Source organism: Mesoplodon densirostris, chromosome 1, assembly GCF_025265405.1.
Source record: "Mesoplodon densirostris isolate mMesDen1 chromosome 1, mMesDen1 primary haplotype, whole genome shotgun sequence".
Classification (NCBI taxonomy): Eukaryota; Metazoa; Chordata; class Mammalia; order Artiodactyla; family Ziphiidae; genus Mesoplodon; species Mesoplodon densirostris.
In genome coordinates, this window is record NC_082661.1 from 233,165,082 (window position 1) to 233,180,706 (window position 15,625).

At 37.3% G+C, this 15,625-nt stretch overlaps 1 protein-coding gene and 1 non-coding gene across 3 annotated transcripts in view; one reads left to right on the top strand and one right to left on the bottom strand.

Annotated features, from left to right (window-relative positions):
• The window catches only part of LRBA (LPS responsive beige-like anchor protein), a 767,039-nt gene that overhangs the window by 114,395 nt on the left and 637,019 nt on the right, over positions 1-15,625 (bottom strand). The window lies entirely within an intron of this gene.
• LOC132501839 (small nucleolar RNA ZL8) lies at positions 21-103 on the top strand. The gene has a single exon (XR_009534333.1). It is a non-coding gene; the product is annotated as a small nucleolar RNA ZL8 (small nucleolar RNA).

Sequence of the window (15,625 nt, forward strand, 5' to 3'; positions counted from 1 at the left end):
CTGTGGGTTTTCTGCCAGCCCCAAAATAGCAATGATGACCTGGCTGGACTAGAGTCTCTGAGAACTTCTCTGAGGATCGCTGAAACCACCTGATCCACTCTTATGCTTCTTTCCACCCTGTGTGGCAATTCCCCAGCCCAGCAGATTTTTTTTTTAAAGTAAAATTGGTGGAGATTGGTTCAAGATGAGGGAGTAGAAGGACGTGCTCTCGCTCCCTCTTGCGAGAGCACTGGAATCACAACTAACTGCTGAACTATCATCGACAGGAAGACAACGGAACTCACCAAAAAAGATACCCCCATCCAAACACAAAAGAGAAGTCACAGTGAGATGGTAGGAGGGCGCAATCAAAACAAAATCAAATCCCATAACTGCTGGGTGGGTGATCACACACTGGAGAACACTTATACCACAGAAGTCCACCCACTGGAGTGAAGGTTCTGAGCCCCACGTCAGGCGTCCCAACCTGGGGGTCCGGCAACGGGAGGAGGAATTCCTAGAGAATCAGATTATGAAGGCTAGTGGGATTTGACTGCAGGACTTCGACAGGAATGGGGAAAACAGAGACTCCACTCTTGGAGGGCACATGCAAAGTAGTGGGAAGAAAGGGAAGGAGCAGTGACCCCATAGGAGACTGAACCAGACCTACCTGCTAGTGCTGGAGGGTCTCCTGCAGAGGCGGGGGGCAGCTGTGGCTCACCAAGGGACAAGGACACTGACAACAGGAGCTCTGGGAAGTAGTCCTTGGCATGAGCCCTCCCGAACGCTGCCATTAGCCCCACCAAAGAGCCCGGGCTCCAGTGTTGGGTCGCCTCAGGCCAAACAACCAACAAGGAGGGAACCCAGCCCTACCAGTCAGCAAACAAGCAGATTAAAGTTTCACTGGGCTCTGCCCACCAGAGCAACACCCAGCTCTACCCACCACCAGTCCCTCCCATCAGGAAACTTGCACAAGCCTCTTAGATAGCCTCTTCCACCAGAGGGCAGAGAGCAGAAGCAAGAAGACCTACAATCCTGCAGCCTGTGGGACAAAAACCACATTCACAGAAAGACAGACAAGATGAAAAGGCAGAGGGCTATGTACCAGATGAAGGAACAAGATAAAACCCCAGAAAAACAACTAAATGACGTGAAGATAGGCAACCTTCCAGAAAAAGAATTCAGAATAATGATAGTGAAGATGATCCTAGACCTCAGAAAAAGAACGGAGGCAAAGATTGAGAAGATGCAAGAAATATTTAACAAAGACCTAGAAGAATTAAAGAACAAACATACAGAGATGAACAATACAATAACTGAAATGAAAAATACACTAGAAGGAATCAATAGCAGAATAACTGAGGCAGAAGAACAGATAAGCGACCTGGAACACAGAATGGTGGAATTCACTGCTGTGGAACAGACTAAAGAAAAAAGAATGAAAAGAAATTAAGACAGCCTAAGAGACCTCTGAGACAACATAAAATGCGACAACATTAGTATTATAGCGGTCCCAGAAGGAGAAGAGAGAGAGAAAGGACCAGAGAAAATATTTGAAGAGATTATAGTTGAAAACTTCTGTAACATGGGAGAGGAAATTGCCACCCAAGTCCAGGAAGTGCAGAGAGTCCCATGCAGGATAAACCCAAGGAGAAAGACGCTGAGACACATGGTAATCAAACTGGCAAAAATTAAAGACAAAGGAAAATTATTGAAAGTAGCAAGGGAAAATTGACAAATAACATACAAGGGAACTCCCATAAGGTTAACAGCTGATTTCTCAGCACAAACTATACAAGCCAGAATGGAGTGGCATGACACATTTAAAGTGATGAAAGGGAAGAACCTACAACCAAGATTACTTTACCTGGCAAGGATCTCATTCAGATTCGACGGAGAAATCAAAAGCTTTACAGACAAGCAAAAGCTAAGAGACTTCAGCACCACCAAACCAGCTCTACAACGAATGCTAAAGGAACTTCTCTAAGTGGGAAGCACAAGAGAAGAAAAGGACCTACAAAAACAAACCCAAAACAATTAAGAAAATGGTAATAGGAACATATGTACCGATAATTACCTTAAACGAGAATAGATTAAATGCTCCAACCAAAAGACATAGGCTTGCTGAATGGGTACAAAAACAAGACCCATATATATACTGTCTACAAGAGACAAACTTCAGACCTAGGGACACATACAGACTGAAAATGAGGGGATGGAAAAAGATATTCCATGCAAATGGAAATCAAAAGAAAGCTGGAGTAGCAATTCTCATATCATACAAAATAGACTTTAAAACAAAGACTATTACAAGAGACAAAGAAGGACTCTACATAATGATCAAGGGATCAATCCAAGAAGAAGATATAGCAATTATAAATATATATGCACCAAACATAGAAGCACCTCAATACATAAGGCAACTGCTAACAGCGATAAAAGAGGAAATCGATAGTAACACAATAATACTGGGGGACTTTAACACCTCACTTACACCAATGAGTGTACAACAGATCATCCAACAGAAAATTAATAAGGAAACACAAGCTTTAAATGAAACAATAGACCAGATAGATTTAATTGATATTTATAGGACATTCCATCCAAAAACAGCAGATTACACTTTCTTCTCAAGTGCGCATGGAACATTCTCCAGGATAGACCAAATCTTGGGTCACAAATCAAGCCTCAGTAAATTTAAGAAAATTGAAATCATATCAAGCATTTTTTCTGACCACAATGCCATGAGATTAGAAATCAATTACCGTGAAAAAAATGTAAAAAACACAAACACATGGAGACTAAACAATAACCAAGAGATCACTGAAGAAATCAAAGAGGAAATCAAAAAATACCTAGAGACAAATGACAACGAAAACACCAGGATCCAAAACCTATGGGATACGGCAAAAGCAGTTCTAAGAGGGAAGTTTATAGCAATACAAGCGTACCTCAAGAAACAAGAAAAATATCAAATAAACAATCTAACCTTACACCAAAAGGAACTAGAGAAAGAAGAACAAACAAAACCCAAAGTTAGTAGAAGGAAAGAAATCATAAAGATCAGAGCAGAAATAAATGAAATAGAAACAAAGAAAAGAATAGCAAAGATCAATAAAACTAAAAGCTGGTTCTTTGAGAAGATAAACAAAATTGACAAACCATTAGCTAGACTCATCAAGAAAAAGAGGTAGGGACTTCCCTGATGGTGCAGTGGTTGGGAGTCCACCTGCCAGTGCAGGGGACACGGGTTTGAGCCCTTGTCCAGGATGATCCCACATGACGCGGAACAGCTAAGCCCGTGCACCACAACTACTGAGGCCCGCACACCTAGAGCCCATGCTCCACGACAAGAGAAGCCATCACAGTGAGAAGCCCACGCACTGCAATGAGGAGTGGCCCCTGGTCGCCGCAACTAGGGAAGAACCACGCGCAGCAACGAGGACCCAATGCAGCCATAAGTAAATAAATAAATTAAAAAAAAAAAAGAAAAAGAGGGAGAGGATTCAAATCCATAAAATTAGAAATGAAAAAGGAAAAGTTACAACAAACACTGCAGAAATTCAACGTATCCTAAGAGACTACTTACAAGTAACTCTGTGTCAAAAAAATGGGCAACCTGGAAGAAATGGACAAATTCTTAGAAAGCTATAACCTTCCAAGACTGAACCAGGAAGAAATAGAAAATATGAATAGACCAATCACAAGTAATGAAATTGAAACTGTGATTAAAAAACTTCCAACAAATAAAAGTCCAGGACCAGATGGCTTCACAGGTGAATTCTATCAAACATTTAGAGAAGAGCTAACACCCATCCTTCTCAAACTCGTCCAAAAAATTGCAGAGGAAGGAACACTCCCAAACTCATTCTATGAGGCCACCATCACCCTGATACCAAAACCAGACAAAGATACTACAAAAAAGAAAATTACAGACCAATATCACTGATGAATATAGATGCAAAAATCCTCAACAAAATACTAGCAAACAGAATCCAACAACACATTAAAAGGATCATACACCATGATCAAGTGGGATTTACCCCAGGCATGCAAGGATTCTTCAATATATGCAAATCTCAATCAATGTGACACACCATATTAACAAATTGAAGAATAAAAACCATATGATCATCTCAATAGATGCAGAAAAAGCTTTTGACAAAATTCAACACCCATTTATGATAAAAACTCTCCAGAAAGTGGGCATAGAGGAAACCTACCTCAACACAATAAAGGCCATAGATGACAAACCCACAGCAAACATCATACTCAATGGTGAAAAACTGAAAGCATTTCCTCTAAGATCAGGAACAAGACAAGGATGTCCACTCTCACCACTCTTATTCAACATAGTTTTGGAAGTCCTAGCCATGGCAATCAGAGAAGAAAAAGAAATAAAAGGAATATAAATTGGAAAAGAAGAAGTAAAACTGTCACTGTTTGCAGATGACATGATACTATACATAGAGAATCCTAAAGATGCCACCAGGAAACTACTAGAGCTAATCAATGAATTTGGTAATGTTGCAGGATACAAAATTAGTGCACTGAAATCTCTTGCATTCCTATACACTAATGATGAAAAATCTGAAAGAGTAATTAAGGAAACACTCCCATTTACCACTGCAAGAAAAATAATAAAATACGTAGGAATAAACCTACCCAGGGAGACAAAAGATGTGTATGCAGAAAGTTTTAAGATACTGATGAAAGAAATTAAAGATGATTTAATTAAAGAAGGAGAGATATACCATGTTCTTGGATTGCAAGAATCAATACTGTGAAAATGACTATACTATCCAAAGCAATCTACAGATTCAATGCAATCCCTATCAAATTACCAATGGCATTTTTTACAGAACTAGAACAAAAGATCTTAAAATTTGTATGGAGACACAAAAGGCCTCGAATAGCCAAAGCGGTCTTGAGGGAAAAAAACGGAGCTGGAGGAATCAGACTCCCAGACTTCAGACTATACTACAAAGCTACAGTAATCAAGGCCGTATGGTACTGGAACAAAAACAGAAATATAGATCAATGGAACAGGATAGAAAGCCCAGAGATAAACCCACACACCTGTGGTCAACTAATCTATGACAAAGGAGGCAGGGATATAAAATGGAGAAAAGACAGTCCCTTGAATAAGTGGTACTGGGAAAACTGGACAGCCACATGTAAAAGAATGAAATTAGAACACTTCCTAACACCATACACAAAAATAAACTCAAAACGGATAAAAGACCTAAATGTAAGATTAGACACTATAAATCTCTTAGAGGAAAACATGGGCAGAACACTCTTTGACATAAATTACAGCAAGATCTTTTTTGATCCACCTCCTAGAGTAATGTAAATAAAAACAAAAATAAACAAATGGGACCTAATGAAACTTACAAGCATTTGCACAGCAAAGTAAGCTACAAACAAGACGAAAAGACAACCCTCAGAATGGGAGAAAATATTTGCAAACGAATCAAGGGACAAAGGATTAATATCCAAAATATATAAACAGTTCATTCAGCTCAATATTAAAAAAACAAAAAACTCAATCCAAAAATGGGCAGAAGACCTCAATAGACATTTCTCCAAAGAAAACATACAGATGGCCAAGAAGTACATGAAAAGCTGCTCAACATCACTAATTACTAGAGAAATGCAAATCAAAACTACAATGAGGTATCATCTCACACCAGTTAGAATGGGCATTATCAGAAAATCTACAAACAACAAATGCTGGAGACCGTGAGGAGAAAAGTGAACCCTCTTGCACTGTGGTGGGAATGTAAACTGATACAGTCACTATGGAGAACAGTATGGAGGTACCTTAAAAAACTGAAAATAGAATTACCATATGAGCCAGCAATCCCACTACTGGGCATATACCCAGAGGAAACCATAATTCAAAAAACACATGCACCCTAATGTTCATTGCAGCACTGTTTACAATAGCCAGGTCATGGAAGCAACCTAAATGCCCATCGGCAGACAAGTGGATAAAGAAGATGCGGTACATATATACAGTGGAATATTACTCAGGCATAAAAAGGAATGAAATTGGGTCATTTGTAGAGACATGGATGGATCTAGAGACTGTCATACAGAGTGAAGTAAGTCAGAAAGAGAAAAACAAATATGGTATATTAACGCATATATGTGGAACCTAGAAAAATGGTACAGATGAACCTGTTTGCAGGGCAGAAAGAGAGACACAGATGTAGAGAACAAACCTATGGACACCAAGGGGGGAAAACCACAGTGGGGTGGGGGTGGTGGTGTGATGAATTGGGTGATTCGGATTGACATGTATACACTGATGTGTATAAAATGGATGACTAATAAGGATCTGCCGTATAAAAAAATAAATAAAATAAAATTCAAAAATAAATAAATAAAAGTTAAAAAAATAAAAAAAATTTTAAAAAGGCTATGAAACACTGATATATACAACACCGTTTCTAAAGATCTTTAAACTGGGAATACTTACTTAGGAGTGTGATAAAGCAGGTCCTCCTCTCCTTTCTGCCCCTCCCTACTCCCTTTTCTCTGCATAGAAACAGAGTGGCCAAGACTCTTAAGGTTCAGAAAAGGCAACTAACTTCTTAGGGGCTGATGCTTCCCTTAAACATAAAGCCAACATTAAACCTTAAAAACTAAACGAAAACAAGAACACGTTTAGGGGATTATAATGAGAAAAACACTTTGTACCTTTAAGATGCAGACTTAATTGTGGAGGAAGAGTAAAACAATATTTATTTTGGTTAAAAAGGGTTATAGAAAAAGCATATACAATTGGTTAGATTTATAAAACATAAAGTTCACCTGAAGTTGTTTTTCCACAGGAAAGCATTAAAATAAAAGGAAGTGAGGATAGAAGGGGATAAAGGCCTTAAATGGCTCCTCCAGGTCTATTACTACCAATATGACTTTTTCATGTTTTTATTTTGCAGACATCTGGAACTGTCCGATAGCCTTCGCAGAATTTAATAAATGAGGCCTGCAGAGCGCTGTTATTATTTTTAATTCCCAGATTAAGAGGTATTATCTTTATTTTCTAATCTTTGCAAGTCTTAGATTATAAATTTCTAAGAGATGTTTACAAACCATTACATAAAAAATGAAAAGCTAACACTCATAGAATATTCAGAAGGGAGTTAGTTTAAAAAAAAACTCAAATTGCATATTCAAATTATTTTAGGTAAAAACAAACAAAAACCTAAATGGCTTTTCTTTTCCTTGTGAAACACTTGGTAGAAATAATACTTACATTTTCCCATATTATATTATATATTATATACTTGTCTTGAACAAATAGACCTGTATAAATATAAAATCTACAACTCTGCATATAAAAGCAAAAAAAAATACCCACAACCCCATAAACTTATAATATAGAATCTGTATTACAGCCATATATGGGCAAGTAGACTAAGGTATAACAAAAACTAAACACTTAATTCTGAGTTGATCCAGTTAAAATATTGTGCAAACTTATTTATTTAAAAAAATTTACTAATGTTTTATTTTCTACTTCAAATATTTGCCTAACTCTGTGGCATCTGCAGTACTAAAAGCAAACAGAAAAAAATCATCAGAAAGATTATACAGAGAGTAAAACAAAAACAAAAGCGCAATCAAGGAAATGGATAAAGAGGAAAAAGAGAAAAGAAAGACCAACAGACCTAGGAAGGAGGGAAGAGGAGGCAAATTGGCTTACTCAAGCTCTCTTGGGACAGTGTGCTGAGTTACCAGATCAGAAATGAGGGGTTGAAAGCTACTACTGATAACTGGTGGAGGCTGAAAGTGCTACTTAAGTGCTTGGTGTCTGTTGAAAAAGAGAGAGGAGAGGTTTGAGACTGAGGATGCCAAGTGCATTCCCAGCCAATAGAGTAAAAAGGAAGCATTAACAGTAGCCTCAGGGGAAGCTGAGCATTCAATCCCATGAGCCAGAGAGCAAATGTGGCAGTAGCAGTGAGTAGCAGCTGGATAAAGGAATAAAGAAGCCACAGGAAAACTGGCAGCTTTAGACACATAGGGCCAACTAGGCCTTGTCTTGATACTGAGAAAAACAAACTGCCTGGAAATAACACTGCCATCTTTCTGCTGCCAGTGGGTTACTAATCCTCAACCAGGATGCAAAGACTGAAATTTAGTTTGCCAAACTACTAAATATTGATTTAACTCTGGAATAGTAGCTCTGCTGAAAAGGCATGTAACTAAGACACTCTCAGTGTTTACCTTTCCAATAATCAAAATCAGCATTCTTCACAACTATCTAACCACTACTCAAAAATATTTAAAATGAAGAAAAAAATACTTAGAATACCTTTCTCTAACACTGTATTTCCTTAATGTTTTCTAAACATTATTTCATAGAGTATGATTTAACAAACTAAAAAGGATACATATCAATAAGTTATTAATGACAATCAATATGGTATATTGGACACTAAAGGGAAGTGAAAAACTGGAAACATGAAAATCTTTAAAGAAACTTCTGAAATAATATTCTCATGTTATTTTCACTCATCTTCTGTCATTAAAAAGTTCAAAATATTTTCATAAGGCAATCTATATTACCTTTTATAGTTTTAGATCGCAAGGTAAAATGTTAGACTTCTTCTTTTATTTATTTTTTTTATTTTTTTGCGGTATGCGGGCCTCTCACTGTTGTGGCCTCCCCCGTTGCGGAGCACAGGCTCCGGACGCGCGCAGGCTCAGCGGCCATGGCTCACGGGCCCAGCCGCTCCGCGGCATATGGGATCCTCCCAGACCGGGGCACGAACCCGTATCCCCTGCATCGGCAGGCGGACTCTCAACCACTTGCGCCACCAGGGAGGCCCAGACTTCTTCTTTTAAATAAGCATCTGCTCAATATTTCAGTACAATATCCAAAGATAAGATTACCAAACACAGTAGTTTTTCAAATTACTAGGTTTGATATATTGGATAAACTGCAATTTGTAATTGACTCAATACATTCCCTTGGCCTGAGAGTAAGTCAATTCTCTCTTTTCTTCACCAGAATTAAGCTAACTTAAGATTGATGTTATGAAAAAAGTAAGATTTTAGCCCTAGAAGAATTTTACACATTTAAGGAAATCAAACTGAAAAGTAAGAAATATCGATTAAGTTGTAAGTTCTAGATTGTCTAGGAATTCAAAAGGTGGGAAGGGATGGAGTAGGAGAAAATTTCCTCAAGGAAGTAAAATTTAAGACAGTCCTGAAGCCATAAATAACATTTGGATAAAAATTAGTTGGAAGGCAAAGATATGAAAATAATGCAAATATAAGAAGCAGAAGTGATCATGCAACTCTATTTTGTAGAGTTACCACAGGAAAATTAGATTTGACAGCTATTGCAACTAGATGATAGAAAATACTGAAGCTACAGTCATGATACTAAAGTATCAATAGAAAAGGAAGATTGGGGGTGTCTTAGTGTACTCAGGCTGCCATAACAAAATATTGGACTGAGGGGCTCAAACAACGGAAATTTATGTTCTCAAAGTTCTGGAGGCTGGAAAGTCTAAGCTAAGGTTTTGGCAGGGTTTAGTTTCTGGTGAGAACTCTCTTCCTCATTAATAGGACTTGCAGACTTCTCACTATGTCCTCCCCTGGCAGCGAGAGGGTGATCTCTTGGTGTCACTCCTTCTTGTATAAGGACACTAGTTTCTTTAGATCACGGTTCCACCCTTATGACCTTAATCACGTCCTTAAAGGTCCTAGATCCTATAGAGTCACATGGGGGAGGGGGAGGGCTACCATATATGAATTTTGGAGGGAAACAATATGGTTCATAGCAGGGAGTGTCACTAAAGGTTTCCAAACAGGACTTCCCTGGTGGTCCAGTGGTAAAGAATCTGCCTTCCAATGCAGGGGATGTGGGTTCGATCCCTGGTCGGGGAACTAAGATCCCACATGGCCTGGGGCAACTAAGACCTGATGCAGCACCCCCCAACCCCACAAAAAAAACAAACACTAAGAAAAGTTTCCGAACAAGTGGTATCATTTTTTAAAAAGCTGTTGGAAGGATTAAGTGAGGTGATATACCATAAATTGCTTAAGCTAGTTGATGGATATCATAGAAGTGTAAACTCTAAGAAGGCAGGGACTTTATTTTTAACCATTACATCACAAGAGCTGTACTGTCAATACAGTAGCCACTAGCCAAATGTAGCTATTTAAATTTAAGTTGGTTAAAATTTAAAAATTCAGTTCCTCAGTAAATATTCATGACATTTCAAGTGCTCAAAAGCCACATGTGCCTCATGACTGTCACAATGGTTGGTGCAGATTTCCATCACAGAAAATTTTAGCAGACAACACTGTTCTAGAGCCTAGAAAGGTATATGACACTGTAATTGTTGGATGAATAAAGAAATGTAAGGAACAATTAGCATGGTTCAAGAAGATTATTGTTACATGCAAAAGAAGGAGTGATATCTTTAGTTTATACTTTTTGTGAAAGATTCAGAGGAATCACTTGCAACCTAAGAAGAGTCTCTTATTCACCTTTAGAGAAGCAGTAAGTTTAATGCTAGGAAGATTTAAATTAAGAAGTATTTCTGTGGGAGATTAAGATAATACTGTTCAGAATTTTGCTTTCTTATGACCTGAATCAAGAGGAATCAAAACTCTAGAGACAAGCCATGAATGTGTCTAGTAGTCTCACTCCCAGGTACCAGCAGTCTTACTTGAGCCATTGTAAGCAGCAGGATCAATAATGAATGGATTCACCAAGTTCCTATGGCACATATTGTCAGGGTTGTTGGCAATAAACGTGGGACAGGGAATCTGTTGTGAAAATACAAGGATCTGGATTTCTATTTTTGTTTAGATAATTTATTTTTGTCAATGGATGAGGATGTATAGAATATCTGCAACTAATGTTTATTTATTCAGATGAGAACTTCTAATCTTCCAAGCACTTGGACATGAACAAAGTTCAGTGCCATTCCAAGGCATTCTGACTGGTAATTCCATCTTGTACTTTGATAGCTTGATTATCACACAAATAAAGGAGGGTTCCTTCTGTAAGGGGTTAAGCTTTTTCTGCAACTCTCATTTTAAAAAGTTAGCCTATTTTTTTGTAAGTACAAAACCAGAGAATATACTTTCGCTGAACTTGCCTAACCCATCTATTTTCTTCATAAAATTAAACCACAGAACATGCTTTCCCTGGACTTATATTTTGCCTATCTTTTCTGAGAACTGAAAAAGGTTAACTAATCTCTTGAATAGGCTTCCTGCACATTAGATCATCTTTATTGAGAACTGAAAATGGTAAACTAATCTTACGGGAACACCTGCCTTACTCCCCACACCATATTCTCTGCCACGTGGACACAACACACTCCCCTCCTTTGTGATCTAATTACTCTCTGAGGACTGCCAGAAGTCCAAAGCAAACTCATTCTAGGAGTGGCCTTACTGCTATCTGTGAATAAAGCTTTCCAACCTGTTTTTTGCTGGTCTTACTCTAGAACCCTTGACCTCTCCTTCCTTCCACAAATAGTTCTTGTTCCACGGGGAATGGGATAGAAGACACATAAAAATTCTCTCCTCAAGGAGTACAAGTTTACTCTCTTAGTTTCTTCTTTTTTCCTACCACTGGGTGCCCATTTCTTTTACCTATTAATGCCTTCATTCTTCTCGGGTGAAATTGGGAAAGGAACACGAAGGATGACAAAGACAGTTTTAATAAACTAATGTGATAGTATCAAGTCTAAAAAATTATTACATTAGAACCTTCCAAGTCAAAACCAGAATTTTCTTCTGGCATATTCTATAATATCAATTTCCTGATTTGTTATTGTAGTATTAACTACTAATTATCTCCCATTATGTATTTTATCCTTATTACATTTAGCAGTAGACCCATCCTCCCTTGCAGTTTTAGGGAACTCAGCTTGGTATTAAACTTCCCAAATTCCCTTGCAGCTAAGAGTGACTGTGTGACTACATTAGAAATTATGACGTGAGCAGAAGTGATGTACCCAACTTCCTAGTCACATCCTTTAAAGAAGAAGCTGCTTGTCCTCAACTTACTCTTGCCTCTTCCTAAAGGGCTATAATGTGCACATAAAAAGTGACTGCAAAAGAAGAACAAAGCTGAGGCAACAGTGGAACAAGGCAGGAGGAGCCTAGTGATGTAATACATTAGATTTTCCCTAATTCCTTGGATTGCCTACTGGCTTAGACTTTACCCAAGAAAGAAACCTTCCATTTCCACTTAAACAACTACTCTTTGGTCTGCATGAAAGCTGTAAATCATAAAACCAGCAGTAAAAAAATAGTTATATTTAGAAAAACAGGATATGTATACAAAGTCTAAAAAGGCAATATGGTCAGATGGAAGCCCTGAAAGATCAATTACACTCAAACATAACATGTATTTCTTAGAATGACACAGAGAATCCTTCAATACCCAGCTCAAATGTCTCTAAAATATCTACATCCTCTGAATGAAGTTGGTTGCTCTGTCATCTATGCTCCAATTTACCACATTCTCTAATGATTATTTTCATTAGTAAATAGTGAGTTCCTGCAGGGTAGGAATTTTACCATACTCATCTTTTTATGTTCCCAGAATTAAGCATAGTGTTTGGAACTTGGTAAGGACCAAAAAATATTTGCTGAATGAAACACTGGACTTTAGAAGTGATGAAAGAAATGTGTGAAAATATTTTTAAATGCTTTTCCCTACATGCAAGTCATGCATTATAATAAAATATTTCTCCTTCACCGCTACAACTTCAGACCCTGATTTCATAGTTTATATCTCTTATGGCATCATCGATCTCAAGTTGTGTATAACCACTAATTTCTTTGGAGTTGAAATGCAGATTCTATCAACCAGTGCTAGATTACAAACACTTAATTCATGAATTGCAGACACTTTTACATAAAGAGTAGGCCAAACACATTTTCACAGGAGTAATAAATAACTTCAGATGTCCTTGTAAGAAACTCAGCGATAGGGCTCACCTATTAATTTTCTCTATTGAGTGCATTTCCACATCAAAAAAGCGTTACCTGTCATTATCTTACGTTACCACAGTAGAGAAGATTTAATCTTCTTTTACATCACAATTCCCTTGCTTCAGTGGCCATGTGATCATTCAGTATTACACGTATTCTAAATCTGTCATAATGCTTAAAACCCACTTCCCCGATTCAATACCCACTATTTATTTACTGCAAAGAGAAATTAAGTAACAACCATGGTCACAAGTTAGCTAACACTGAAGACCTGGGACCACTCTCCTAATATTCTGAGTATGAGTAAATACACATTATACATGTTGATGCATTTATCATACAATTTTACAAAATTATTGAGGTAGTTATATGGAATCAATTACATATGATTATTATGTTACTTAAATTTATTTGAATGAGCATCGTAGGTCGATCAATGAATATTTTGTGAATCATATATAGTTAAGGCCACCATTTATAAGTAATTAGAGGGAGGGAAAATATGGTTAATAACAGTAGGTTCAATAAATGGTAGAGTAAAGAGAGTCATAAAATAAATAAAAAGTACACCTGGATTTCACAGAAACAAAAAAGACCTGGCAGGGCCTCCCTGGTGGCGCAGTGGTTGAGAGTCCGCCTGCCGATGCAGGGGACACGGGTTCGTGCCCCGATCCCGGAGGATCCCACATGCCGCGGAGCGGCTGGGCCCGCGAGCCATGGCCGCGGGGCCTGTGTGTCCGGAGCCTGTGCTCCGCAACGGGAGAGGCCACAGCAGTGAGAGGCCCGCGTACAGCAAAAAAAAAAAAAAAAAAAAGACCTGGCAGTCACGCTTATTTTATTACATATCAGAAGAACTAAAGTGAGGTTTAAATTTGCTTTTTTTGGGGGGGGGGGGTCTTGGAGATAGAAGGAGTATCTATGCGAAGAAATTATAGGGAACAGATCTCACTCAGTATAAGAGATATTTGAAAAAGAATGTCTGAGACACAGAATTCCTATGACAATATATTGCAGCCATAATTTCTATGTGTAGTGGAGGTCTTAACAGTGAGATTGGTGGGGAGTTATTCTCTAAGAAGGAATTCTACCTGAGACCAGGGGTTACCTGAATAAACACTACTATACACTCAGAATCATGATTTAAATGCATGAGAACAATATGACTGCACTGTCCATTTGGAAGATAAATTTATCAGGGGCATATTAAATGTATAAAGAGTAGGGAAACCAGAGGAAGCTATTAGATAGTCCAAATAAGAGATAAGAAAGAGCAGTGTGGTGAAAATGAACCAGAGGAGTCAGAAAAAGATGTTCTAATTAATCAATTATATGCTAATATTCTGTTTTACTGTACTTTTAAGATAAAACAGGATTTTAAAAGTAACTTAATAAAACTACCTTTTATCTTATTATTTATTAAAATTTCTTACCTTAATATATTTTGAAATATATATTTAAAATATAATCTCAACTATAATGTGTTTAAAACAAACTGAATTTATCTTTCTCAGAAAGCCTATTTCTTCCTCCTCCTGTAATACTTATTTTAGTAAGATAATTTACCCCATAACCTTCGTTAAAAATCTCAAGATCATCTTCAACTTCTTCCTCTTATGTCTATTATTATTAAGATATTCAGAATCTCTTCTCTATCCCCTCTGCCACTGTTTTAACTAAGGTCATCATCATCTCTTCCTTAGTTCCCTTTAACTAAGCCTCCTAACTGATTTTCCGGTATCTACTTTTTCCCAAGTGTAGTACGAAATCCACATTGTTATCTTTCTAATGAATAAACATAATTATCTCCCTTCCATGAGTGGTTCCTCACTATCTATAAGATGAAATACTAACTCCTTAGCAAGGTATAAAGAACTCTTCATAAATATGGCCTCAACCTACTTCTCAAGCCTCATCCTTGGCTATTCTTTCCCAAGAAACCTATGCTACAACCATATAGAAAATCCCATAATTTCCTAAACACTTCATACATTTTCCAGACTATAAGTTTATTCGTTTCACATGGCACTTGTCAAATGTCAGTGCCTGGGCAAGGGACATTTTAAATCGATCTCTGTTTAGTAAATAAACCAATAATCTTTGTATTCTATTAGTAGGTGATTCTTTAGAGTGACTGAAAAAAACTTTTCCCTCAACACATTTTCCTGTAGATTACTAAACTTTTATCTAATGTACAATACACCACACATTACCATATTCCAAACACAATATATCTGTTTTTGTTATTAAAAACAAGAACTACTCACTATAGAAATTTGAGAAGGAAAGAATAAGATAAAAACACCCAAACATCAGCTATTAAGATGTTCATATATTCCTTTATAATTTTTAAAATGCTTAGATATCATACACATAAACAATTTTATTTTCAAAAAATTTTAGCGTTATTGTAGTACAACTGATAAATAAAATTGTATATAAAGTATACACTGTGATGACATCACATATGTATACTTTGTGAAATGACTACCTCAATGAGGTTAACCAACACGTCTATCACCTCACATAGTTCTACCATTTTTTTTTGTGCGTGTATATGCTTAAGGTCTATTCTTCTAGCAATTTTCAACTATATAACACAGTATTATTAACTATAGTATTAACTGTAGGTTTTCATTTTATGGTGTCTATTAGATCCTCAGAG